This window comes from Eschrichtius robustus, chromosome 5, assembly GCF_028021215.1.
Source record: "Eschrichtius robustus isolate mEscRob2 chromosome 5, mEscRob2.pri, whole genome shotgun sequence".
In the NCBI taxonomy this organism is placed as follows: Eukaryota; Metazoa; Chordata; class Mammalia; order Artiodactyla; family Eschrichtiidae; genus Eschrichtius; species Eschrichtius robustus.
In genome coordinates, this window is record NC_090828.1 from 69798494 (window position 1) to 69824877 (window position 26384).

At 36.7% G+C, this 26384-nt stretch overlaps 1 protein-coding gene and 1 non-coding gene across 2 annotated transcripts in view; both read left to right on the forward strand.

Moving 5' to 3' along the window:
* The window catches only part of KCNH7 (potassium voltage-gated channel subfamily H member 7), a 445052-nt gene that overhangs the window by 245222 nt on the left and 173446 nt on the right, over positions 1-26384 (forward strand). The gene's annotated exons all lie outside the window — the stretch shown is intronic.
* On the forward strand, positions 25703-25836 carry LOC137765539 (U11 spliceosomal RNA). The gene has a single exon (XR_011074189.1). It is a non-coding gene; the product is annotated as a U11 spliceosomal RNA (small nuclear RNA).

Here is a 26384-nt window from a genome sequence, read left to right on the forward strand (position 1 = left end):
AGTGAGAAGGTGAGGAATTGAGTCGTCATTACCGATGCCTCTTTTCATGTGTTACGTATGTGACAGTGCTTCCCTTGTCTATATTCCATGGTCTTTTAATAGCTCGTTCAGAGCAGGAGCAGTGAGAGGGAGAAGGGATGGTTTGCCAGTGGCACCTTTGTTGCTATTCAATAGTAGGACTGGTTTCCTTGTCTTGGCAGCAATTACAGATGTAAAGCTGCTTCCTGGAAATTGTTCTTTTTGGTAGATTCAGCAGAACTTCTGTGTATCTCTGCTGTACTAGCCTATATGGTTATGTATACTGACTCATCATGTGTTCTTAGGGTATGAGAAAACAAAGACATAGCTAAATGAATTTGGCATCTTATGGACAACAGAGGCAAGACAAATGAAAGGTAACATATATTGTGGTAAGAAGCAAATGTTTGAACACTCCAAAGTTATTACCAATCACTACAGTGCAAAAAGGGATATGCTTTTTTATTTGCTATTTATCAGCACACGTGATAATATCTTCTCTGAACAAAGCTGGAAAAAGAAATTATATAAACCAAAATAGAGTCACAAGAACACAGAGAGTGTATGGATGACACAGTATATATGTGTTTAACTAAAAATAAAAGTGTATTGCTGCTGCTTCTGCTACCTTACATTTAAAAAAAAAAGTCTAAATGCTATAAAGACAAAGGCTCCACAATAAAATTGATTATGTATTTGTTCTTTCACCACAAGCTTGTGATAGATGGGAGAAGTTATTGTGAGTGCATGTCATACAGAATGTAGGAGGTAAACACTTATTTTAAAGAAAAATTTATTACACTGTATTCTAAACGTTTTGTTTGGGTCTAACATCTCAACGACAGTTTCCCAGAAAAAAATCTGGACCTTCAAATATTTTCCAACTGAAAACCAAATGTAGTCCAAGTGTTTGATGAAGCTTACGCAAGTTTCCCTAATGGGACTGGCAGATCACTCATAAATATGAAGTAAATAGCATAATAAGCCAGCATAAAATTAAATGCATAAATTACAGGCAAAAAATTTCAGCCACACCATGACAGGATTCATGTACATGAATTCATTTAATACCAACCAAAAGCTTTGCTTACAAGTAACATTTAAGCAGTAGAATTTGAGATGAAAGGACATGAAGCTATTCTTTCCATGGGAAAGAAAAAAAATGTATGTATAATGTATTCATCAGGCTTTAAATTGGACATGCAGTCTTGACTAAATTTTGCTCATCATAATGATGGGAATATGTGCAAATACAAATACATTTGTATCAACTTCATTTATCAAGTCATCTAGGTATAGTATAGATGGTGATAAATGAAGTTGATACAACTTTATTATTTTCATTTTAAAATTTTAATAGGATTTTATGACATGGTAAAAATTATTTGTACTAAGAAATCCATATATATCATTCTATTTCTAATTTCAAATTAACTTACAGCTCTTATATTGATTTCAAAACCCAACTTTCTATTTTTAGGAGGAAAATGAAAACAGAGAAGATACCATTATCAATACATTAGTTATTCACTTCATCAGTTATATAGGCATTTCAAACCATCTCAAATTTAGTGGCTTAAAGGAAAAATCATTTGTTTGCTCATAATTCTGCAATTTGAAATCAGCTTAGCTGGGCAGTTTTTTGGCTGGACTTGCCTGGCATTACTTACAAGGCATTACTCACAATCAGATCAGTTGACTGGGGGTGGGACGTCTAGCATGGCTTTAGGTCTGAGGCCTCTGGTGAGATGGTAGAATGGCTGGGGGGCTGGCTCTTTCTTTCCATGTGGTTCCTCTTCCAAGCTTCTTCAGAGCCTGGTGCTCTCAGAGTTCCAAAAGGACAAAACAGAACCTATGAGGCCTTTTGAGGTCTCATCTCAAAATTTGCACAGTGTCAACTCCTGCACATTCTACTTATCAAAGCAAGTTGATTCAAGGGGGTGAGGTAGGAAAGGGACTCTACCCTTTGGTGAGCGGAACATCACCTTGTAATAAGGACAGGAGGAATTTAGGGTCATATCTTGCAATCTATCACAATCATCAAATTTTAAAAAGGAATAATACTTTGGTATATTAATAGTAACCCAAACATGAATACATAGGAAGAAAATCCTGTGAGTTTAAATTTTTATTTAAATAAAAGACTTTTATTGTGTAAAAATCTATTTTACATCTGATAAACTGTTTTAAATATTCTGAGATTCTGGAAAAATCTTTCTATGGCTTTATGAAGTCACACATTTGTTGCATTTCTCTATAATACATACAATTCCTTCCTTTAAAAAAAAAAAGTATGCATAAGACTTGCCAACATGATCAATTCCAACACAATTCTAACCTGCTTAATACTAATCTAACAGTGTTCCTGAAAATTCTTGCTCTAAGTGTGGATCAACAAGATATGTCACAGCAAACTGTGCATTGTTTAATCTTTTACCCAGTTTTTTTTTATGTAGTCATTTATCCAGTTGTGCCCATTTACACTAAAGACTATTATTCAGTCATATATTAGAGGACATTTTAGAAATTATTAATCATTATCAAAAAATGAATTCAAATTTCATTTTCTCCCCAAATCTGCATTATTAGAATAAAAATCTAAACATGATTAGATGTATCCAAGTTTGGAAAAAGTGGGTTTTTAGATACACTACACTTTTAAATGTTTTATATGCTACATTTTCTTATATTTTATTAAACAGACACAATTTCTCAACTTTTGCTTTATGAAAAGAAATTTGCTACTCATGGGTCAGGAGTGAGACTGTGAGAGATATAGTTAAGAATAAATAGATCCTATATGGAATCTAAAAAAAAAACAAAAAAAAAAAAAAACGGTTCTGATGAACCTAGGGGCAGGACAGGAATAAAGACGCAGACAGAGAATGGGCTTGAGGACACAGGGAGGGGGGAGGGTAAGCTGGGTCGAGGTGAGAGAGTGGCATTGCCATATACGCGCTACCAAATGTAAAATAGATAGCTAGTGGGAAGCAGCCGCATGGCACAGGGAGATCAGCTCATGCTTTGTGACCACCTAGAGGGGTGGGATAAGGAGGGTGGGAGGGAGACGCAAGAGGGAGGGGATATGGGGATATATGTGTATGTATAGCTGATTCACTTTGTTATACAGCAGAAACTAACACACCACTGTAAAGCAATTATACTCCAATAAAGATGTTAAATTAAAAAAAAGAATAAACAGATCCTGACCGAAAGAGTTTACAATCTACCAATGGTAAGATACAAGCACAAAAACAATGCAAAGATGTTCAGAAAATAGAAATCAAGAAACATACAGGCTTCAAAGTTATCATATTTATGTTTCCAAATTGGTCACTTTTAAATCCCCTGGTTGAGAGGAGTAAGTTGAGAAGGGAAAGAACAAGGAAAAAGCCCACTCCCAACACTTAAATCACCGTCTGGAGCACTACAGCACGGGCCAGCCTAGTCTGTGCTGGTGCCCAGAAGTGTGGTGGTTGATAAGTATTCTCTCAGATTCTCACGTCTTTTTTTTTCACAAAGCACTTTCATTGACATCCGTATTCTCAGTAAATTCTACAACGCTCAGTGAGACAGTTAGAACCCTTGTTTAACAGATTAAGCAGCTGGAGATGAATTAGGGAAAGTAACTTGCCCAGAGCTAAACAAAAAATTAAAATGACATAGAATTAGGGCGAAACCTAGGCCCTGTGCTCATCCCATTGCTTTTTTCTTTCTATATGGAGCAAACTGGAAGCAGTGTTGGTTGTTAAAAGCTTAATTTTTCAATAGCATCTGTTAGTTCACAAACACTGCAAAATGTAGTGGCTCTGAGGTATCATACTATGTGACCATAAGATCTAGATTCCTCAGCTGTCATAGTTTCCCCATGAGGTAATGTACGTAAAAACCAAAGGATGGGTTCTAGCATGTGGTAGTTTCTAAATACCTCCATTCTTACCATAGCTCTAGGATTTAGGTCACAAGACCAACTCTCACCGTTTTATAACAAGCCCTTTTTGGTTATTTCAAGAGCTAAACCACTTTGGGTGGTATCTGAGGTACACCTTCTTGGCTCTCAAATGTATTAGATCTTTGTTCATTTCTCAGACTAGGGTCTAAGTCTCTTGGAAGTTCAAGGACATATTCTTGAGGATAAGCAGATACTCTGCAAGAATTATTTTGACCTTATTGAACTTGCTAATATAAAAACAATAGAAATTGACTTAATACATGTATGATGTTTTCATCCCATGAAAACCAAAAAATTTCACATTGTGCTTTGTGAAGGAAGGTTTTACAGAATGTAAAGTAAATCATCACACAGCATAGTAGAGGCCTATAGACATGTTTCCACAATTCTAAATGCAATAAGTTCTGAAAGCCAAAAAAAGTAAATAAATGTTTTTGACTCATTTGTTAGCAAACTTGACCTGTATAGACATGAGGTCACTTATAATTTTTATTTATATCTTTTACTATGAATATGTATGTATTCATGTATTATTATGCAGAGATAGTAATATGCTTGATTATTGGGTACTGTCTCTTTCTAAAATCTGAAATACTTTGAATTCTAAAATAGATCTTGCCCCAGTGGTTTCAAAGGACAGGTTGTGCACCTGTATGTGTGTGATACCGCAAAGGAATCTGCATCGAGTGGACAGTGTGCTAGTCTTTATTTTTAATGGCAGCTTTATTGAGACATTAGTGCCCTATTTTCATTGCTGGTGTTTTTCAGCAAGGCAACACCAACCATCATAATTAATTACTGATATTGATTTTGATTGTGTGGGTTTTTTGTTTTGTTTTGTTTATATTAAACATAAATGCATTTTGGTTGCAAGTATGTTAAGAATTGTGGACATTTGAAATTAATCCTGAATTTTATGTCTTTAGATGTTTTCTTTTTTTTTTTTTTTCGTGGATACAAAGGGCTGACTGTATCCGTTGTATTGTGCTTTTTTTTTTTTTAATTTTTTTTTTTTATATTTATTTTTTTGGCTGTGTTGGGTCTTCGTTTCTGTGCGAGGGCTTTCTCTAGTTGCAGCAGGCGGGGGCCTCTCTTCATCGCTGTGCTCAGGCCTCTCACTATCGCGGCCTCTCTTGTTGCGGAGCACAGGCTCCAGACGCGCAGGCTCAGTAGTTGTGGCTCACGGGCCCAGTTGCTCCGCGGCATGTGGGATCCTCCCAGACCAGGGCTCGAACCCGTGTCCCCTGCATTGGCAGGCAGATTCTCAACCACTGCGCCACCAGGGAAGCCCTGTTTTCTATATTACTATAATAAAAGTATTTTAGGTCAGCACTGAAAGGTTCACTAGATATTTTTCTTTGCTTGTTTAAACACAGGCATGTTAATCATAGTTGAGAAACTTTAACATTATACTTAGCAACTAGAACAAGGATAACAAGGTAGTAGTTCGGAGTGATTTTCAACCTTTTAAAGCTTTGTGTACTGACAAAATTACTCTAGGGAAAATGTAGCTATAGCCTAAAATATGACTGTGGTATTTTGCTATGTATCAGGGAAAACAATTTTTACTGCTTGTAACATGATCATGAAAATATATCTATACTTTACATATAGTCTCTTTACTATAGGAAAATCCCAGTCCCTTTACTGTAGGAAATCTGTGTCTTCTTTTTGCAACAAACAAATATCCAGCCTATCTTTGCTACTAACCATCTGGTCACCTACCTGAAGCATCTTTAGATTCTGGGAAATGAAAATTTCTCTAAATATATAGTAACTAACTACACACAATTTATAGCTATTAGTCAATCAGTCTTGTTTTGATGGTTGGGATGCTTTAAAACTTCAAAAATACAACCAGGGATACAATTTTAAAATTTAGCATTTACTGCAGAAGTTGTCTCCATTGTCTATGCCAAAAATAGATAATAAATATCTCACTCTTACTAAGCAACTAAAATGTAACATTTTAAACGCTCGCTACTCAGTGTGGGAAGATTTATAAGCAAGCAATTTTAGCAAATGCACATTGAGTTGTTGCTGGTTTTATTTTCTAGATACAGGTGTCACCTAATATCCAAGGCAATGATCCTAGAGCAATCTCGTTCGGTCCCTTTGATCTGAGGAAGAAAATGAGGTTTTGAGAGGCTTCATAGATTGTGCGTGATCATGCAGCTAATTAGTGTCAGAGTCAAGTCCCCTCGATTTGAGTGCAAATGGTTGAAGTTTTGTTATCATTTGAAATGCTGTGCTTTAAATCTAAGAAGGAAGTGACCTTATCTGCCCCAAAGCTTGAAGATAAATTGTCCCCAAGTGACAAAGCAGTAGTTGAGTCCAGGAACAAAGAGCATGACTCAGCCAGACCCCCTTCAGCAGGGCTGGCTTCGAAGCTGAGTCACTGAAAATTAGATTGCAGAGTAAAGGCAGTGTGCGTTCCTGGCCTTAACCCACAAGTGAAAGGACAGAAAGCCCCAACCAAATTATGAAATAGAGGAGTTTCTCTAAGGAGGCTTCCCACCAGTCCTAATATTTTATCCCTGCTAATCCTTACTAAAGAGTGAGATGCTAATGTATCACATCATACAGGAGAGTTCAGCGTAATGCTTCTCAGGTTTATTATTTTACTTTTTTTTTTTTAAACACTTTATTTATTTATTTATGGCTGTGTTGGGTCTTCGTTTCTGTGCGAGGGCTTTCTCTAGTTGCGGCAAGCGGGGGCCACTCTTCATCGCGGTGCGCGGGCCTCTCACTATCGCGGCCTCTCTTGTTGCGGAGCACAGGCTCCAGACGTGCAGGCTCAGTAATTGTGGCTCACGGGCCCAGTTGCTCCGCGGCATGTGGGATCTTCCCAGACCAGGGCTCGAACCCGTGTCCCCTGCATTGGCAGGCAGATTCTCAACCACTCCGCCGCCAGGGAAGCCCCTATTTTAAATTTTAATAAGGGATTCCAGAAGACCTTCTTCAGTCCTAAAAAAAGAATGGCAGGTTGTTTAGGGCAGCACATCTCAGCCTAACATCCAACAAACCAACCACTTAGGCAGCTAACTACGTGCAAGGCCAGATGGGGTCTTATGTCCTATCCCAGCAGAGATCATCTTGACCTTTTAGAATCACCTTTCTCATAAATCTCAAATTGCAAACGACAGTATTGTGCAGCCATGCTTATCCAGCCCTGTCTAAACGGCCCTTCAGTTTATCCAGCCCGTTTTGCTTTGCAAGCCATCTTGCATGTGGCGATCTCCCCAGTCCCTTCATCAGCTGCTGTGTGCTTATCATCTTCAAATGAGAAGCCTGAGGGGGAACGAATAAGGTTCCAACACAGCAGTTTATTCTTTAGCAATGAGTATCTCATCTCATCACTGCTTTTTATCTCTCAGGTCAGGTGGGTCCTTTTGCAGTAAAAAAGTTTTGAGCATCTTTCTGGATTATTGGAGTTTTCTTAATTATAAATCAAAGCAAATTCCAGTCAATTAAGATATATGACATTACACTGTGGTTTTGCTCAACAAAATAAATATTAATTTTCAATCAGTCTAGTGATCTAATAAGATACCATTATGTAGAACAAAGTTTGTGTCTTGAGAAAAAAACCTGAATTTAAATATACTCTTTAAAAAAACTAAAAGAATTGTAATAAAACAAATGGTAGTTTTCCATGTCCAGAAAGGACACAAGCAAGGTCTATGACCTACAATGCCACTTCTTATAACAAAGTAGAGAATAAACTCTCACCTCCAAAAGAATGTGAACCAAATACCTTGTTAAAGGATATAATAAAACAATGATTCTGTTTTTGCTAAGCTGTTAGAGAAGATGGTTGTATTGTTCAGTCATTCATATATTCCATGCAGTTCTGAAGTTAGCTATCCATTGTTGTTTGATATATTGAAGTCTCTTCCGTCACTTAAGAATACAAACATGCAATTAGCAAAGTAAGTTGTGCAGTATGCCATACTTGGATTGGAATTTAAAAAACAAAACAGGTTTTAAAGTTTGAGTTTATTTTGCCTATTGACTTGAATGTGTCATAAATAAGGACACAAGTTTATTATTTGGAATCAAAATGGAAGTTCTTCTGCTTGTAAAATTCAGGGTTTTACCCAATTTCACTTACATGAAGTTTCCCATCATTACCCATCATAATCACTCCACATTCTTCAAAACTTGGGAAAATCATGTTGCTGTATATGCTTTTTCTCCCTGAGCTTTAATTATAGTAAAATAGTATCAATGAACACTCCAGGACTCTCACTGTGCACAGCTAGTATAGAAAATTACACCCTTTAAAAAAAGCTCTGTTAGTCTCACTCTCTCCTTTCTCTGTAAGAATATCATGCAGGCCTCTTGGCATCCTGAGATCATGTCTATATAGGAATCTTAAAGGCTTCTCCTACATCCTCCTCAATGCCCGTAGGATACTCTGCTTGAGGCTGTGCTCTCTGCTTTCTACCCCAAACCAAGCCCTCTTATTCTCCCTGGTGCTATTCTGCTAAAAGAGGTTCTCCGATGTCACCGCTGTTGGTGGAATGGTTGGATCGCTTCTCGCAGGTCCTCTTTTTCTCACCCAAGTCATTCATTGGTCTTCCAAGATACCATATTCAGAGAGGGAACCTCCTTTCTATTGAAACACATGAAAGCTCTTAGAATTAAAGATTGTTGGGTTGAGCTGCATCAAATAAAAATGAAGTGAATTAAATTGACTTGAATGCAATGGAATGAATCGGACTAGGATGGGAGAGACTGGAATGGGATACCTTGGTGCTAGACCCCCTCCTCTTTGAAGCCTCCCCTGTTTGTACTCTTGTAGCGATCCCAAGGTTCACTTTTTGGGCTGATAGCTCCTTATTTACACCCATTTTAATTTTTTTAAAAAATCACTATTATTAAATATTATATCTTCCTTGAAGGAGGGGAACTAGGTCTTATTCATTCCTTGTAGGCATTTGGCAACTTTTTGTTTGTTTGTTTGAAAACCCAACTTATACCATTTCTAAGTGATGGGTGTGGACAGTGAACCATAAATAATGTAAACATGTTAGCCCTGCCAGAGAACAAGAGTTCATTTACAACTTAGAAAGACCTTGCTGGCTTTGAGCTATAGTGCCTATAGCACAAGCCAGGAAGGTCACAGTGTTGCATTATCTGAATACTTTCAAGAGAATAGCCTAGAGTTCATGTGTCCTGGCCTGTAGTCAAGCCCACTTTGAATGAAGGAGAACTACTATATGAAGTGGCAGCAGCTACTCATGAGCGTGTTATCTTTTTGTTTTCATCCACAGAAAGCAAATTTTACTTTTCCATAAAGACTCATTTAAAAATCATTACTAGAATATTTCACAAATAAGAAATCATTGTCTCTTTGTACATCTTTTCTTTCTCACAGTTACAGTTGCTAACCTTTCTGGGAAAAAAGTGTTTTCTATCTATGATTAAATATTCTATCCACTATGTATCTACTGTGGGTAGGGTTCCTCATTAAATGACCACCTCTATAGTCATTATATAGACTTTCAGGAAGGCTGTGCATGTTTCAGATGTGCACATCATGTGAGGGGTGAGCTAATAAGCAGGGGCAGTTTATCTGTCAACATCCCTGAACTTACCCTTCAACTGTTTCACTCCACCAAGGATGAGAAACCTTATAGGTTTCTCTGCTGCAATTGATAAGTCAGACATGAGGGAGATTAAAGTGTGTCCAAGCTGCTCACTGAAACTGGGGAAAACCAAATTTTCACGCTGACATAGCAGAAGAACAGGGAGAACATTCCCTCCTTGGAAATGTGATTGCACTTTTTCTTTCCAAAAACTTCCATCAGACAAGAAATACTGCATCTCCCTCTACAGGAAGTAAAGTTGAATAAACCCACACTTAGGCTCGTATTCTCCTTCTATTGCCCAGGAAGGGGTAAAGAGTGGCTCAAGCCCACAAAGGAGCCATGTGACCAGTTGTATGTGATCCTGGTTCTTGGGGACTGATGAGGTTCATACTCAGAAGTAGTGAATCCCCCTTCAGCCTCATTCCCCCTCAGTCAGCACAAATGAGAAATGCCTTTGCTCTCTGCTCAAATAATTTATATCACTCTTTTAAGGATTCACACAGCCCCCATAAGCCTCATAAATGACCCCAGGAAAAAAAAAATAAACCTGACATACGTTTTTCTCAATGCTATGGCTGGATTTCAATAATAAATAGAATTATGTTATTACCCAATCAGTCCAAGTGTAGGTATCTCAGTAGACAGGCAGATATAATGTAAAATTGATTACCTTGCTAGGTAAAAAATCTCATAAACCTGAATGAAAACTTAATTTTTGTTTTTAGTAGAACTGAAAATAATAGTAATTTGGTAGGACTGTCCTCATAGGAAATCTATTTATTTTCCCATATGATAGCAAAGGATGCTTATTAAAAGAAGTAGGTCTCACTTCCACAACCAGGAATTATTTTTCTTTTTGCCATATGTAAATAGATATATTCCAGCCCTCAGTTCCTATGCCATGAATGAGACAGCATGATCTCTCTGGGTGCCACCTTCAGAGTCAGCCCAAGGAAACACCCTGACGTAAGCAAAGTACTCCAATTTCTTCTTTCACTGTCATCTAAGCTTCAGCCCCGTCTCCCTGAGGTCCTAGGTGCAGTGCCCTCCCTTGTCTGCCATGCTTGGGCACTGAATTGACCTTCAGACACTGGCAAGAGCCCAAAGCTGGGGATCAGAAGCCTTGGTTGTATCACTAACTGGTTTGTCATTTATTAGACACGTCACTAGCATCTGTGAATTGGGAATGATAATACCTACTTTACAGGGCTATAATGAGGACTGACAATATGTATGTGGAACACACGTGAGAGCTTAAAGCACAAAATAAATACGAATATTTAAACACCTTGAAATAACATATTGAATGCCTGGCTAAATAGATATTTGTTTGCCAAATAAAGTTACTGTTCAGTAAATGTTACTTTCACCTCTCCCCCTTTGCTATTGCCTAAGCTACTATTGAAGGGCTCACTCTTTTCCAAAAATCACACGTAGACACACAGACACACACTAGATTTGCAAGGTCAGTATCTTCTCATGACATTCCGTCATAGCATTCATTACATTTTATTTGTAATTGCTTATTTATTGCCTTCCTTACTTGACTTTAAGCTCTATGAGGACCAGGAGTATGTGTATTTTGTTCGTCTTTGTCTTGTCAGGACTTGGCATTTTGAAGGCACTCATTGAATGAGCAAATCAATAAATGAATAAACATACACACACACACACACACACACACACACCACTACAAAGCCCTCTCCCACTTCTTTGATTCATGATATTCTTCTATCCAGAAACAAATTATTTCACTAGATTATAGATAATGAATATTCCCAGGGCAGGGTTGCTTAACAACCAAATTTCTTCCCACTAAGATATAAACAATTAAAAACAGATGCCTGCTGAGAATTAGTTCTGACAGAAAGATCAAAAGGGAAAAAGGACTAAAAGAAAGAAAAGATGTAGACTGAGCCCTGGGCAAGAGTAAACACATGCTCACCTTCTTGACAATTTTGCTCAAACCTACCCCATCTTTTTAAAAATGTCTCTGCCTTTTGTTCTGGTCAGTTCCCAAACTTGATTCCACTCAGTGCTTATAGAGGATCTGAGTCAGCACCAAATAAATCAGTAAAAATGATGGGAGAAGAGAATATCCAGAGTGTCATGCTCTAGAGATGCTATAGAAAACCTTTCTGTGGAAAATGTCGCAGATCACTAAAGCACGTTTGACCTGTGTATGTATTGCAGCATAGGGATTTGTCTCAGTATTCCTTGGAACCATAGGGCAAGGCATTCTAGTGGAAGAATCATAGACTTTGGAATTAGGCAGATTGGAATCATGTCTTAGCTCAGCCACTTAGGAGCTCTATGACCTTGGACAGGTGACTTAACCTTGTTAGGTGCTATTGCTTCAATTGTGAAATGAAAATAGCAACTCCTACGTGGTAAGAACCTGACACTGGTAATATAAATATATGAATTATTTTTTTCATTCATTTAATCAGGAACTTGCAGAAAATTCTAGAAAACACTGTCTTAAATAAAATCATGCTACCTGAGTGAGGACTGGGCAAGTCCACCCCAGGAAAAATAAATAATTGAAGTACTTTATGCAAGAGTGTTCTGTAGTTTATAAAATTCTCTCCCTAGAAATCTTCCTCATCTAAGTTAATAGAACTCTGTGAGGAAAAGAACAGGTTATATTCCCTCTATTTTATAGAAATAACTGAAATTAGGTTAAGTGCCTTGGCTAAAGTTTCAGGAAAACTCATACAAATGACCAAGCTGGGTCCAGAGTCCAAAGCCCAAAGTTCAAGGCTTTTGACCTAAGTCCCACCAATTTTTTCTCCCATATTAGGCCAGCTTCCAGAGAAGTTTCCAGAACAGCAAACTTTGAAACCTCTTTTGGTTTCTCAGTATGTGACTGCTCCTGCTTTTTTCCCTGTCTATGAAATTAAAGATGTTAATATAATTTGATGTGGCATTAAGTGAGGTAGAGTGAGAACAGAAATTGCAGGAAGAGATTACAATACATTATTCTGGTGGAAAGAGCCTCTGTTCTTCCCAGTCCTACCAGATCCAGTTCAAACTTTCCTTTCTCTTTTTCATCTCTTATCTCTTGTTTTTTGGTCATCTTCACAGTCCCTGCTAGCTCTAAAAATCTATGATTCACCACTTTTTTCCTTTATACTTCTCTTGCCAAAAGGGAAGAAAACGACAAATATTTTTGTGCCTGTGATGGACTTCTGAGGGGAAGTGGAATGAGGTACATTGTTGAGGAAAAACAGATTTAAGAGAAAGATGGGGAAAGGTTAAGACTAGATAAAAAGAAGGGGTGGCTGATTTTAATAACAGTCCCAGGTTTTTTTGTTTTCTGCCTTTAAGGAACAGAGCTCAATAAGGAATCTGTTCCATTTCAAGTTCCCTGACTCCTAAAATCTTGATGTTAGACTTGGCAGACATTTCCTCTCCTTCCTTTACAGAAAAAGAAAAGGAAAGCCAGAGAGGGTATATAACTCAAGCAAAGTTGCAAAGAACTTAAAGGAGCAGCAATTTTTCTTGTCTTTTGCCTCAAGAACTCCTCATGCTTACCCTCAAATAGTGTTAGAGAAAAAAGTTTAACAAACCAACAGTTAGTAAAGTCACAGGGAAAATTCCATGAGAGAATTTGAATTCTTTACATCAATTAAGAAGAAGGAAAAAAAAAACCAGTTACTTGGTGTGCAGCCATGATTTCTCTTTATGCGAAGAATGAATGCTGCTATTTGAAAAACGCACTTTGCCAAATTCATATCTCTTTCAAAACTGATGGGTTCGATTTTAAATCCAACCCAAATTATGTGGTCTCAAAACTGTTTATGCATGGCAAAACCCCATTTCCTGCAAGTGAGTCAACTATCTGTAACACCATTCATAATTCTTCAAGCGCTGCAAAAATAATTGTTTGGTTTAAATTAATTTTACAGTTCTATGGCTAACTGGGAAATTGAAATATATCTGTGAGCTAGTTTTGGATTTTTTTTTAAACTAAAGTAGTGATTTGGTTAAGCAAATTTTTTAAAGTTATTTCTCCCATTTCAAATCACTTAAGCATAATCTTCTTAGTTTCAAAGTAAAATATTATACTCCTAGTGAATTCACAAATAAATGCTATTTTTTTTTTAAAGGCATAAGAAAGTATTTGGAAATGCCATTGGGATGTAGCCAGGTGATGTAGTTACATGCAGAAGAAAGGGGCAGACAATAGTGGCTAGACCTGAAATTTTATCTATTCCCTGGGAATGTCAGTCTCTAGGGTGTGAGATGCAGCTTCTGATGCTGGGAGAAGCACCATAATAGAACAAAACATGCAGGAAACATGGTTGGTTGGAAGCAAAGGTGGTCATCCTGGACGTCATCTGGCATGCGGAAATGCAACTGAAGTTAAGATGTTGACTGGACAGGCAGTAAAGCACAGTGTCAGGAACTCCAGGCAGGCAGGTGAGCAGTTTGTCTGCATGTAGCAGAGCCCCAGACAGTAGACAGAGGCAGAAGTCTCCCATGGGAGACTAGCCTAGAGGAGTAGAGAGCAAAGCAGGTTACAAAGGCTGGGAGGCAGACACGAAGGCAGGAGTAGGGTAAGTGTGGAAAGGGACACAGGGTTGAAGAATAAGGCAGAAGGCCAGTTACACTACTTGATCTTCAAGGTCAGGAGCAAACCAGCAGCAGATGTGATTTGATCCTGTGTCCCCGAATAGAAGGCTTTACAGCTCTAAACCTCCCACACCCGGTCAGATTCCCAGCTCTGGTTCCTGGGCTAAGCCTGCCAGCCAACTGACTTAGCTAGAGAGGAGGGGCCTGGGGCTGTCCTGAGGCCATGCCTGGAATGAGAACTACAGTTTTACCACAGTAACTGGAAAATCGGGAGAGTGGAAGTCTCACATGCCCAACACTTCCACTGGCATTTAATGTTCTAGGCCAAGGTTAACTCATGCAATATTTACTATTGTCATCTACCCAAGCATTTAGTATTCTACCTGAAAACTATTTGATCATGACAAGAAACAACAGTTAATGGTCTACATTTGTAAACCTAGCTTGATAATACTATAATAGAGAAAAAATATGGAACTGAGTCTGCAAAGAGTAGGCTTTCTGGACCTGCAGGGGCTGGCGGTGGTATCACAACCACCACCCAGTTTTGTTCTTGTCATGTTCATACTTGCAGGATGAGCTCACAGTTTCCTTTCAGCCCCAGCTTTCTATATTTTCATTCCAGAAGTCAAAGGGATAAACACTACTAAAGTATTTGGGGATTTCTCTTCTAGACAGTCCACGTGGCATTCATAACAGTGAACGCTCAAATGAAAAACAAAAAAAAAGGAGTTTGCCCTCAGTTGCTTCAGAAAGTCATTACAATCTATTACCTATTATCTATTAGGTAAATAGCCTACATTTCAAGTGTATTTATGTAACTGTTTTAAGAGACCATAACAAAGGAATATTACATTTCTGTTGAGCCAACTTTTTAACAGGTATATGATTGAGTTTTTGTTCCTTTTTTTTTTTAACAAAGAGAAGATATTACGACTAAAAAAAAAAAAAAACTGTGCTAAAGTTAAAAAGAGACCATTAAAACCCTGAAATAATGAGCTGAGACAGGCTCTTCTGTCAAATTGAAGAATGACTAATGAAAAGTTAGTACGTACAGCCCAAGCTCTCTCAAGCAGTAACATTTGCACTGTATTAAACATTCATGTTTATTAATCTCTAGTATATATAGTTTGTGGTGTCCAATGAAAAATATAAATATCCATGCCATAGAGATGCAAAATACACCTGTGTTTTATAGACTTATTCAATGGACAGTCGGTGAATTATGTAACTGAAGGTGATTAAATACCAAAATTTAAGATAAATTCCAAATTCATAAAAAGTTACCCGCTTGAGAGTAAGAGGTTTGATAATTCGAACAAATGACAAATTATGATTCACAAATATGCTTATTCTTCCCTTTTTATAAGATTCATACTTTATATAGCAACCCATTCTCACAGGCATTTTTTCCTGGTAAATATATCCAACAAAGTACTTGCATATGTATTAAACTATGATACAAATATCTCTCTACATTTTCCTTAAAAGTTAGAGCAAAAATTTCCTGTTAATTAAATATATAGCAATATATCTGTAAAATAGTTAAGTAACCTTACTGAACATGACACGTTGAATAATTCTTCCAAACTAGGACCTAGAATAATTTGTCTAATTTTAACTTAGATTTATACAATGTAGACACAAAATAAAAGGTAGCAGATATATTTGTACCTATCTAGTGGACTGAAGGAAATAATCTTCTCTGGAGACATATTAAAATAGTAAACATAACAATTCTGTGAACATGTAAGAACATGTAATTAATAAATAAAATTTTTCTAAATTCCCAAGCAAAGTAATTGTATTAGCTTGGTGTTTTCTATGGTTTTTCAGCTTGAATCTCTACATCTGATTTTTAATTATAATTTAATTGTTATTAATAGTGCCTTTGTTAAATGGAAACTTTCATTCATTTTTTATTTATTTCTTCCAGAAATATTTATTTACCTCCTCTTTTTCAGGCATTGGGGGCTAGATAAGGCCACAATAAACAGGAATGAGCTATTACTCTCATCTTTAAGGGTCTCTCACTCAGTCATGGCTTGATTTCAGAATTCTTCCATCTCCTAATACAATTTCCCTTTTGACTTTGCTATGTACTATACCACTTAAGATATTTAATTTATATAGGTTATTTTCCCCCACCATTTCACAATACTTTTTGAAGGGATTAGTTTCAGACATCATCTGAAAATTATTAGGCTATATTTGTGTTTTCATGACAATTATTTTCAGAACCGAAATTTATGACTTCTTTTAAAATTACAGTTGTATTTGTGTCATATGTGCAATATCTGAGAAAAACTGTAAAGAAGCCAAAAATGTATTTTTTAAAAAAGATAAGATAAATATCTGTTATGCTGTTTGAGCTCTATTTACATTTGATTTTATTTAAAATAACTTTCATAAAATCCCCCCAAATTTTACATTCTTCTCACTATCTCTGGCTAGACTTCTTTCCTTTACATATTTCTTATATACCTTTAGATTTTCTTTTTCTTTTTATACTATCTAATAGCTTTAACTTCATTCTTCAACACATATATACCTAAAACACTGAGTCTGCTCACCACGCAACTCAGCAATAAATTCCGAACAAAGAAAAAAATGCTTATTAAAATGTCACTAACCTTTGCTTCATTATAATGCTTTAATTATTTAATCAACTAGAAATAGAAATTATACAAAGTAATTTAATGCCTTAAAGATGTTAAAATAAATGACAATGTTTCATATGCATCTGTATTGTGCAAATCATTCTTTTCATTTTTTAAATTTGAAAATTATTTACTGAGATCTTACTGTGTGCCAGGCTCTATGATAGCCAGTGAAAAGAATAGTAAAAATACTTACCCTATAAAGCTTACATTCTAGAGAAGAGAGGTCAACAATAAAAATAAATAAGTAACACTTACAGTAGGTGTGACTTACAGCATTTCCTACCGTAATCATTCAGATGCTTCCCATGAGCCATACTTGCTTTTAGCTTGGGGGTGGGGAGGTGGATGAGAAGGAAGAAGCCTGAAAAGAACTTGCCCTCATGGAGGGTTCAGACAATTAACATGTAAGATAGTGATAACATGTTCTCACTTTTACTCAATTCCAGCTCCCAGTTTTATGTAGATGCCTACCTTATTTAACCTCACCTAATGACTTTTGGACTGAGTTATTCAGAAAGGAAGGAAGGAAGGAAGGAGGGTTAAAAGGAGGTGTCTTATTTGTCCTGAACCCTTTGTAAATTCCAATTTTATTAGAAAAAGATTTGACTTCAGGGTATGAAGAGTTATTTTGGAGTATCATATATAGCTGAATGGATAATTTTGTAATTATCATCTTCCTCCTAAGGAATGGTCATATTTTTCAGTTATCTTGTTTTCTTGTAGTATGTATTGAGTTCATGCCATAAACAGCTATATCAATAGTAATAGTTCTGTCTTTGTTCAGTGAAAAATTACACTACTCACATGTCATCAATAGACTATATCCTTTAAATACCTGAATTCCCCCATCCCCTTTCAGCTGATCAAATCCTGCCCCTCTTTTAAGACTAGGCTCCCCAAAGGTTATTTGAACAATAAACACACTTCCCAACACTTCGCCACCCAGGTAGAATTGTTCCACTTTTCCTTTGGGTACCACTCTAATTCACTCACAGCTGCTGAAACAAAAATGTTACACTTTGGTATTTACAGATTTGATCTCTTCCTAACTCTCACCTTTGCTCACCAGACTGAAAACCCTTCGATGGCAATTACTGTCTTGTCTTTGCAGCTTCTAGTAAAAAGTACCTGGTCTTTATTAGATACTTAATAAATGTTTCCTGATTAAACGAATAATGACTTAATGAATAAATGTCGTTTACATAAGGTGGTAAATTGACAATCTCTTATTTTCCCTTCCTGTACTTAATGATTATATATTTCAAGACAACTAGTTCAATTTAGGCAGGTCGTTTTTGTCCACAGGCTAGGCCATAGGAGACTAAGTCTGAGGAAACCTCATTCTCATCTTATTATAAATAAATGAGCTGAAAATGCCTATGAAGCTTTTATTGAGCACCTGAAAGTTTCAAAATTTTATGCTATCCCTAAATAAAATTGGACTAGGACAAAGTGACCATGCTTTACATAAAAATAGATTTAGAAAACATAATAAATCCAGGTAACTGTTCTGACTATGAGGTTGGTGAACTCCTTGAAATATGATGGAAAGGGAAAATGCAGAGTAACAAACAACAGATACCTCTTTAGAGGAGGAAAGGGTTGGTGCTGGTAGACTCCGCAGAAGGCAGTGGCCTTTTTGGTTAACGTCTTTCAAAGACATTCTGTTCTCCACTGTGAGCATTAACTGGGCAGGGCATGGTTCCCAGATAGATGAAAGTGACTTATAGTATCTTAAAGCAATAAATAATAAGCTAATATTTATTATTTAGTATACTAGGCACTTTATAACCATTATTATATTTATCCCCACAAAACCCTTTATTATCCTTGTATTTTATAGATGAGGAAACAGAGGCACAAAAAGTCCAGTAATTTGTCCAAGGTCAAATACCTCAGAATAAAAAAGCTAATCGTTGAATCCAAGGTGTCAGTACATTCCTACCCACTATTCTGCTCCCAAACTTAAAATATAGCAAGAAAACTCTTCAGATGATGACATTTTAAAAATACAGTTTCATATCCCTTGCAGTGATCTTGGAGGACCAAGGACTGACTTTAGATTTGCAGTGTTCTTGTATGTGTTTAGAATCACGGGAACAAGTCTCTGCTCTACAGCGTCAGGGTAACTGAACCACCATTCGACTGGTGACTATTTAACGGGACATGTTGAGATCTTTCATACAGAAACATAATGCTGCCTTTTTTTCCTTTCCATCTTATTTTACCATTCAGTAAAAATTGTCACCCTTTGGTACTTCTTATCAAGATATTTTGTATGCTGCTAATTTTTCCGACATTTATATGTAAAACATATCCCAGTGGAGGAATATACTAAATAATTAAAATCTATTTAGATTGCCTATGTTGTCTAACTCATGTAATGGAGATGTTTCTTAGGGCTAGTTATTTTTTTCTGAACAAAGTAATTTATTTGCACATGTTATTTTAACGAGTGATGATCAGGAAAGAAATATATCTTATGTTACTCTAGTCTAAGGATCATTTAGAAAAGACCAAATGCAAAAAAAAAAAAAAAAAACACCCAAAAACCAAAAACATAACTGAAGAAGGCTGAAAATTATTACTCATTCCTAAGGGCAATATTCAGATATGGGTGGCAGGCATTATGCCAGTCTAACAGATGGACACATTGAGGCCCCTACTTGTTGGTATGAAATATTAATATGAGGGCATGATTCCAAGCTGAGAACATAAAAACAAATTACTTTGCAGGTTAAGGGGATACGCTATCACTAATCCATCGCTGAGCTGAATTAGCCTTCAAAAATAAAAATCGTTCCCAATAACATGTTTAACCTAATGCTAAACTTATTTTAATCAGGTGGGGTTTTGGAGAGACTGTAGAAAGCTATTATAAATTTTCTGAACTCATCAAATATGGAATAAGAAGTTCGATACAGAAGATGATATATTGATCTGGGGATGCTAAAAATAAAGAGAGTGGGGATCTAGCCCTTAATGACCCTCAGAAGTAGAATCATGTAGTAATTTTATGGATGCAAAAATATTATGTTGTACTTCCTTAATCCTAAACCAGTAATCCTTCTCATCCTTAATGTTACAAAGAATTAGTGGTCAAGGTCACTTATAAAATATTCTGCAATATATAATAAAGAAAAATAACCTGTATAAATGTCTCTTTAGATTTACCACAAAGGGTATTCCCAAGGTTTTCCAAGAAAGAAAGCAGAACAGATTAATTGTATAAGCAATTTTAGGGGTTAATGAATTCCCTTTTACCTTTCTGGACCTCAGTTTCCTCAGGGGTGCATGGCCTGCTTCATGTTGGCAGAGCTAAACAAATTCATTAAGAATTCTGCAAATATAACATTCAATTCTGCAAATATAACATTTCAAGGTCTGCGCTAATGCTTTTAACTGGACTCAGCATCTGTGAAATTTCTGCCTTGTTCCTTAACTTTGGTCATGTCATTTAAACTCTCTGGGTCATATCTGTAAACCAGGTAGGAAAAATACAAGTCCTAACCATGCTACACAGAGATTCTGGAAAAGAGGTTAAAAAAAAAAAAAAAAAAAGGTGAAAATGAAGGTGGAACAAGCAACATATATGGCGTGATAATTGTTTTAAAATGAATTGTATGTGGAGAGGAGGATATAGAAGAAGAAAATGTAATACATCAGTTTTAAGTTTTGAAAGAAAGTAAGTTTCAACTTTAATAGTTTATTGCTATTAACAAATGAAAACTTTAGATAAATTTTTAAGCCTCTGATAAGAATAACTGTTAGTTTTATTGGGAAAATATATTTTTAAAATAATCCCACAATAAATCATTGTTGTAAACACCCAGCACAAGAGAATGATAAGGGAAAAGGAGAGAACTAGGAATTAAATTTTTTTTTAACTTGACGGATTGTTAGATTCAGACACTGTCTATAACCATAAGGAGACAATGCCATGAAGTCACCTCTTAATATCCAAAAGGATCTCATTTGCAGAACTCTAATTATATGCTTTCATCCAACAGTCAACATGCTGGGTTAGTTTTTCTAGTTTGCACTTTATAAACTTTGAACTCAGTTTTTACTTCTTTTTTTTTAAAGAATAGTAGGTAAGCAGTCATATCTGGAAATTCAAGGACACAACACAGGAAGCTGTTGACTCTTTGCAAAGGCATTTTTTTATCTGATAGACTTAAGTCATTTCATCCTAGCTTTACCATTAGTTAGAAGAAGCATAACCACCTTGTGTTGTAAGCCATGCAAATAAAACCATCACTGAGAGGGTGTGTGTAAATTTCCATACCAAAAAATACAGTATGAAGTGGTATAATTAAAACGTAAATGCCTACATACCTTAGAGCTGTTATCAGTTGCTGCTTACTAAATGGTACTATTTATGTGTCTAGCACTTTCATGTAAATCATTATATGATTTCATGCTGAAAACCAGCCACAAGGGAGTATTAACTGAGTTCTCAGATAAAGTAAGCAAGTTTTCTCAGATAATATGTGGCAGAGACCCAACTCAAACCCTTGTCAGTTGTCCTTGCCTGCGAGGTGCTTAGCACTGCACATTTAAACTCAGTGAATATACCACCTTTCATTTAGTGGCAGTCATTTAAAGTACAAGCGTCAAAAATAGTTATGCTATGGAAAGTGACCTTGTGTTTCTGAGTCAGATAAGTGATAGCTGGAAGAAAGACCAAAGCTCTACCCTTATCCCCAAATGTTAGCAATAGCAGTAGGATCTCCACAAGGACAAGCATTCTTCTCTATTACCACGGTCCCACTGAGCTGTGGTGGCACCAGAGTGGACACCCAACTGGAAGATGGATTCTAGAAGGGCTGAGTTTATGCTAGAATATTTAAATCAGACTTTACTGAGGGCCCAGGCATAGCAACATGGGCAAGACAAAGAAAGTAACATAGACACTGGAGAGCCAGTTTGGAAGATCCCGTTCCATTTGCCATTCTCCAGCAAGCTGCTTCTCCCCGGCAGAGGTCACCCTTCCCTGACCACCTGCCGATACTCTCGGCTTTCTCAGAGCCCGACCCCAAGTGAGCAGGGCCCACAAAGAGACAAGTCTACCTCCCCTATTCTGACATCTGAGCTAAGGGCGGGCCTCTCTTCTCTGAGTAGCTAACACCAGAAATATCCACCACTTGATACTTTGCCTTCGCACAGCAGCACAGAATCACCCCAGCGCCACGGCTGAGCCAGTTCAGAATGCTACCCAGGACACCCACGCTCCAGTAAGAGATAGGCTCAGTGTTCATGCAGCAACATATTACACGCTGAAGGAGTTGTCTGTTACACTATGAAACCCACACCCTTACAACTAAAGCCTGTCTCAATTACCTAACTCTTTAATTATACCTGAGCAATATTTTAATAAAAGTACCCACATTGTGAATCAATAATACATTTTAGTGAAAATTTTGTAATCGCAATGCAAAGGCAAAGTTTTCACTTAAAATTGTTAAAATTGTTTTTAAGAAAATGAGATGCTGTTTTTTTTCAGCAACGACAGCTACTACTTCACAGCAAAAGCAACAGCTACAGCATAAATATAAATAAATAAAAGGAAAGGAAAGTGCTTAAAGGAAAAGGAAGAGGGAAGCACACCTATTATACGTCATGGGTTTTTTAATATAAATTAGATGCATAAGGATGGTCTGGGTAGAATGTAACTAAAAATTACTGATCTGAGAGAAATCTACTGAGCAAAAACATTTGAGCCTATAAAATTCAATAGTCAGTGGAAATGATATTTCCAAATTGTAAAAAAAAAAGAGAAATGTTATTCCAATTCCATATTTTAAGTATGAAGCTGGCTGATTACCTTGGTTTTATATAAGAATCATTCCGTTTTAACAGCAGACATCTTTGCAGAAACTCTCATTTTGGAAAAAAGTCCTCATACTTAGTTATTTCAAGAAGGGTGAATCAGAGAATAAGCCATTGCCTGAAGAGTCACCTTTTAAGAAGTCTGATTACAACCCCTTTAATTTTCTGTAACTCTGCAATATGTTTAAATCACAACTACTTGTAAAATAAAATTTCTATTTAGAGCAAACAGCTCATGAGATCAAGCTAGTTTTATCTGTTTTATCCTTCAGTTTCAGTATTGGAAGTATGATATAGACATTAAAACTATGTGTTCATATGAAAAACACAAGTTTTTCGTACTTGACTAATTCAAAGGCATAACACTTCTAACCTCGAATATTGCAGGTATCCTTTTATACACAAAGGTTAAACAGTCAGAGCTTGGGCGTGACTGTTTATGGGGGACATATTCTCTTCTGCCCCTCTGTCCCCTTTTTAATCCTGGTTGCTGGTCTCCCAGCTATATGATGATTCCCAGGTGTTCCCAGCCTGGCTAAGTGGGAACAGCCTTCCCTTTGGACCTAGGGCTTCTGCTCTGCCCTGAATTCTCCTGGAGGCCAGAATGGCATGCTACTTTTGTTCCTGTTCTGATGCGGTAGTTACAAGGTAGTTACTTGCAGGGAGGTGAAAAAAACTTTCCAGCACAGGTACCTCTAAGACCAGATATATTCATAGGAAACGTTGAAATGGCAGAGAAATGCTTCAGAAATGTAAACTTCCAAACACAGAGGAAAACCTGTTTCCCTGATTCATAAATTTTGTGGCAATGAAGTTTGGCATTGACTTTACTGAACTTGGGGGACACGATGTTCTGGCTACCTGCCACACAAGGATTCTTCTTACACTTGGCATCCTCACGATTTTTTGGAAGTTACCCCCAAAGAGAATCAACTTCCTCACAGACAAACATATAGGTCAAGTTTATATGTCAGAAAGTCAATATTTTAGAAAGCTGTAACTAATGCCCACAGTGGGTGTCCATTGTCAAAGATGAGAACAAGTTCTATCCTGTTTCGTTAACCAATACATTTCTGTGATACAGCTCTACATTATAAATTGTGTTCACATAATTCAGAACTCCATCTATTAAATATCACTGAGACAAATGTACTTCAGTTACACACCCACACCCTTTGCCTGCCATTGTCCACATAGAAACAACCATAACTCAGCTATACAGTCTATGCAGTCACATTTTGGAGGGCTACCTCACCCCATCAATATAAATATCATCATCATTTCATTGGTCCCATTTGTTTTCATGCATGGTGCATTCAATGAAGCTTCGATTTTAAAACAGTTACACCAAAGACTGACAGTGGCAATGACACAAAAGAAACAGTTGGACAACTTGGAAATAATGGTTATGGGTTTCTTCCTAGTGAAGTGTGAAGTCATAGAAATGGTAAACTAAGAGAGAGATTAGCTTTTGTTTTTTGTATCCTTGCTTTTAAACATTCTAAAATATATCTTTGCAAATAACAATATTGGTACTGGGGTTAATGGTAAATATTAAGAACATTTTATGCAGCTTCTGGCATAATTCATCACCTTTATTACTAATTCTGCCATTACTAATCACAGCTGACTCACACTGATTTTTCTCCAAACGATTCATTAGGATTCTTTAATATGGAACTCTTTAAGTGTGGTCTTATAATTGAGTTCTTTAAAAACTGTTCATTACTCTGGAGTCTCGTTCCTTCAGTGTTCTGGCTCAGATTCCTCATCTGTTAACTGAAGAGCCTAAATCTGATGAGTTCTAAAATGCTATCGTTCCATGACTTCTAAACCATTTGACATCAAAAGGTTTTTACGCCTTTCCCACCTGTAGACCATCTATTTATTGTTTTACACTGGTACAACTCTTTTAAGAAAAGACTTTGTTTTGTATTTTAGGTTTATATCAGAACTTGACACACTTTATTCTTATTCCCTTGCACCTCTCTTTAGTGGATCAAAGCAAAAATAAAAAGTTTAGGGTTGGGTATGAATTCCCCCAAAATGCATCTCTGCATAACTATTTTTATTCTCATTTGTAAATTTCCTACCCCAACACTATTTACTTCTTTCACTTATTTATTTTAGGCTGTGTACAGACTAAAATTTATCTAAAATAACCCACAAAACCTCACAACATCTATAAAAATGGTTCCTTTAACAGAGCTTTGAATATAAGAATTTCAAAGTGAACTTTATTTTTTTAAAAACACCAGATTTGAGTAGGACACATAAAAGTGGGGCACATAAAATGGTACTCAAGTTTGAGTAAAATTTTTAAAAAGGCATATTTTATTTTTAACCATACCTTCCACATTGCAATTTGTGATCAGTTTACTCTCTAATTAATATAGTTTGACATGGGTTTTTTTTTTTTTCAGATTTTTGATTTTGGGCTCAAAGCATACATTCGTACCATAGCCCATAGTAGGTGGAATACCTAGTGCGTTATGCTACAAGGGGTAATTGCAACTTGAGGGAGAAAGTGGGATTCTTCTGATTGTCACCTGAGCTGGGTTTCACTGTAGTTCTGGAGGAGGTGGACAGAGAGGCAGAAGGAAGGAGAGAATTAGAGCCTTTGCAAAAATGTCACAGAATGTAGGCAAGTGACTCAGATCAAGAGCACTGCCATATTGGTAGAGAGATGGGAGAACCAACCGGGAAGGGTAAAACCCAGCTCAAGTACTGCGAGGGGAAAAATCAGTCGCAGCACAGCTGCTGTGGAGCAGGGTACCTGGGTGGCACGTACACTAGAAGTGCCCCTGTGATCACTGCCCCCATCACAATCCTCACTTGGCTGTGGGCATGCAGGAGGATGAATAACTTAATTTTGACTCTTCTTTATATTTACTTCCAAAATTATTCTGTAGTATATGAGGGGAAAAAACATTTATTTTAAAGGCACTTCTTATAAATGTCCCTAAAATGACATCTATATGAACCTAAGTAAATAACCTCAAATAATAATAATCTTAAAAAGCATTGTGTGTGTTATTTTTCATCAGTAAAAATCAAATGTCAAAAAGGGCTTCTGTCGAGAGTGGCCCACGTAAGGCAGCTTGTTTGCTCTTCGTCTGGAATCAACATCAAGAGATCTCAGAAGCATAATTTTTTGGTATCTGGGCAGCTGGTGATCGTTGGTCCTGGTGCCCCTGCTTTTTAGTCTGGAAAAACAGAGTGTTTTGTTCCAGTCAGCTAGAATGGTAACGTAGAGTTTTCCCGAACACGTGTGTTGTCACACGTTTTGTAAGTTTGATGTTTCTAGAGCTTCTGCGACACCGAAGCTGGGTTTAGTTTCTAGAGCTCTAGCAATAAATTTTTTGATGACAAAAAAAGAAAAAGAATCAAATGTCATGTTAATTAACCACAGAAACAGATCCCACAGTTAAGGCAGTAAGCCAATTTTCAGAATGCTTTTTAATGTAAAACTGTTTTGCTAGGGAATTAATATGTCTTTTGTAATTTTTAATAACTTATGAAGCTATTTGAATATCAAAAAACCCACCTGTTTTCTGTAACAGGTTGTTAATTAGGAAGAGATCTTGGAAGATGTGATTTTATTTATCAACTTATATTCAATTCACAGCTGACTCTTCACATTGATTTTTCTTCAGATGATTCCTTAGGATTCTTTAATATAGAGCTCTTTAAATGTGGTCTTGTAACTGAGTTCTTTAGAAATTGTCTATTATTCTGGAATCT